Source organism: Berghia stephanieae, chromosome 14 (assembly GCF_034508935.2).
Source record: "Berghia stephanieae isolate SIO BIC M18660-M18661 chromosome 14, UCSD_Bste_1.3, whole genome shotgun sequence".
Lineage (NCBI taxonomy): Eukaryota > Metazoa > Mollusca > Gastropoda > Nudibranchia > Aeolidiidae > Berghia > Berghia stephanieae.
The window spans coordinates 8,043,852-8,046,351 of record NC_088373.1 but is presented as its reverse complement, the minus strand read 5'-3'; the positions used below and the strand labels follow the sequence as shown (position 1 = coordinate 8,046,351).

The 2,500-nt window shown below is 38.6% G+C and overlaps 1 protein-coding gene across 1 annotated transcript in view; it reads left to right on the top strand.

Annotated features, from left to right (window-relative positions):
* LOC144959737 (uncharacterized) overlaps positions 1–2,500 on the top strand; it is a 575,502-nt gene that overhangs the window by 402,423 nt on the left and 170,579 nt on the right. The window contains exon 7 of the mRNA XM_078892433.1: positions 1,708–1,752. The gene's annotated coding sequence lies outside the window, so the exon portion shown is untranslated. The remainder of the gene's footprint in view (positions 1–1,707; positions 1,753–2,500) is intronic.

Here is a 2,500-nt window from a genome sequence, read left to right as displayed (position 1 = left end):
TTCTCACTAAACTGTATTAACCAGACTATAAAAGTTCATGGTTACACAGAGTTTGTGTGTTGGTCCGTTATACTTCCGGATGGCAATGTTGTGAACTCCTTGGCCAACCGCATTCTATCTATAGATAGTATGCAGATGACGTCACTTAGGCCTTTGTTATTGTTTTTGCCATCCGCGTTTGTGAGTTGTTCTCACTAAACTGTATTAACCAGACTATAAAAGTTCATGGTTACACAGAGTTTGTGTGTTGGTCCGTTATGCTTCCGGATGGCAATGTTGTGAACTCCTTGGCCAACCGCATTCTATCTATAGATAGTATGCAGATGACGTCACTTAGGCCTTTGTTATTGTTTTTTGCCATCCGCGTTTGTGAGTTGTTCTCACTAAACTGTATTAACCAGACTATAAAAGTTCATGGTTACACAGAGTTTGTGTGTTGGTCCGTTATACTTCCGGATGGCAATGTTGTGAACTCCTTGGCCAAGCGCATTCTATCTATAGATATTTCGAAGGTGACGTCACTCGGGTCTTTGTTATTGTTTTTCCCATCAATATTTATGAGTAATTCTCACTAAACTGTATAAACAAGACTATAAAAGTCCAAGGTTACACATAGTTGTTAGTGTTGGTCCGTTATATATCCGGATGGCAATGCTGTGAGGTTTTTTAGGCAGGTGCACAGCATCTAAAAAAGTTCAATGTCACACATAGTTTTGTGAGTAAGTATGATATATCCGACTGGCGGATGTTGTGAGTATTTTACCGAAACCTATATCATCGCTATATTGTATGTTAAATTATATTTTTTTTTTGTGAATTAATATCTTTAATAGAGATGGAGGAACGTTGGTTCTGATTTTTCTCAAATAAATGGGGGACAAAATAGATATCAAGAATATAAAAGGATTTTAATATGAAGCAATACACAAATTAGATTCAACCTTTCGGTCATTGACCTCCGTCGGTTGTTAATGACGGGATGTTTTTTTTAAATAAAGAGATTTCTATAATGAAATCAAATTATGAAGGGATAAAAGAATGAAGGAGGGGGGGGGGGGGGTAGGTTGAAGAGTGGAGGGGGGTGGGGGAGATGGAAAAAGAGAAAGGTATGTGTGTGTGTGTGTGTGTGTGTGTGTGTATGTCTATGTGTGTGTGTATGAATGTGTGTGTGTGTATGTGTGTGTGTCTGTAGGAAATAGATTAAGATCGATTTAGAATAAGGAAAAGAGAGAGACAAATAAAGAAAGAGAGATAGAAAGAGAGAAAGAGAGAGTGAGTGAGAGAAATAGAGAGAGAGGAGCTAAGAGAGAGAGAGAGAGAAAGAGAGAGAGAGAGAGAGAGAGAGAGAGAGAGAGAGTGAGTGAGTGTGTGTGTGAGAGAGAGAGAGAGCGAGAGAGAGAGAGGACATGAGGAGGAAGAGAGAGAGAGAGGGAGAAGGAGGAAGAGGAGGAGGAGGAGGAGGAGAGAAGGAGAAGAGAGAGAGAGAGTGAGAGAGAGGATAGAGAGGAGAGGGGAGACAGAGGGAAAAATTAGGGATGTGAAATAAGGTTGAAATGCCGTATAATAACTGTTGTATTGTTTCATATTATGAACCATTTTTGTCCCTTATGTTAACGTTCTAATTTTAACATACTGGCTCATTGAGGAATTTTTAACCTTTAGTTCATATATCTAAAACATGAATCTATTCCTTTTGTTTATTTTCAGCCCATTGCTTGCTGGATCTCACTCATAAAATACCGGATTGAAACGGTGAGTCACTTTTTTCAACTTGGATTTGATTTTAGGGAGAGGTAGAATTGCACAGCGCAGCGGCGGTTGATCGACCTCGGTACCTTCCGGGGTACGAACCAAAGACCGTACCGCGGAGCCACGCACGCTTCCCTTCATAACAAGAAATAATTTAAGCTTTAAAAAACCCCAAATAACCCCCCCCCCCCCCCCCCCCAAACAAAAAATAAAATTTAAAAAAATACACCCTTTCACTCTTTTCAATTCATTTTACTTAGCTCGTATTTTATAATTGTGTCTGTAAGCTTCAATTTAGTATATGAAAACATATAAAATGGACGTTTCGGGTTTCCCCTTTATCAACAAAACAGGATGAATGAAACACTACAGGCCATTCATTCATCCTGATTTAATTCATCCTGTTTTGGTGATAAAGGGGAAACCCGAAACGTCCATTTTATCTGTTTCGTATATTAAATTGAAGCTTACATTCAATTTCACATTGTAATTTATTTCTTCGAGCTTCGAGCAGTAACATTTACATTAATTTTGTCTGCCAATTCAGTGTTCAGGGAAAGATTCATCCCGACCAACGTGTGCTTATTTTCAGGTCTGACAACCCAAATTGTCATAGTCTCATTGTCATAATGTAAATACTCTCAAACTAACGCAAAATTGTGTCGGATTGTCAGACCTGTAAATGTGGTCACGTTTATCCCGACATAAATACCTTGGATTTAACTGGTAGTAAAATTGAATATGGACATTT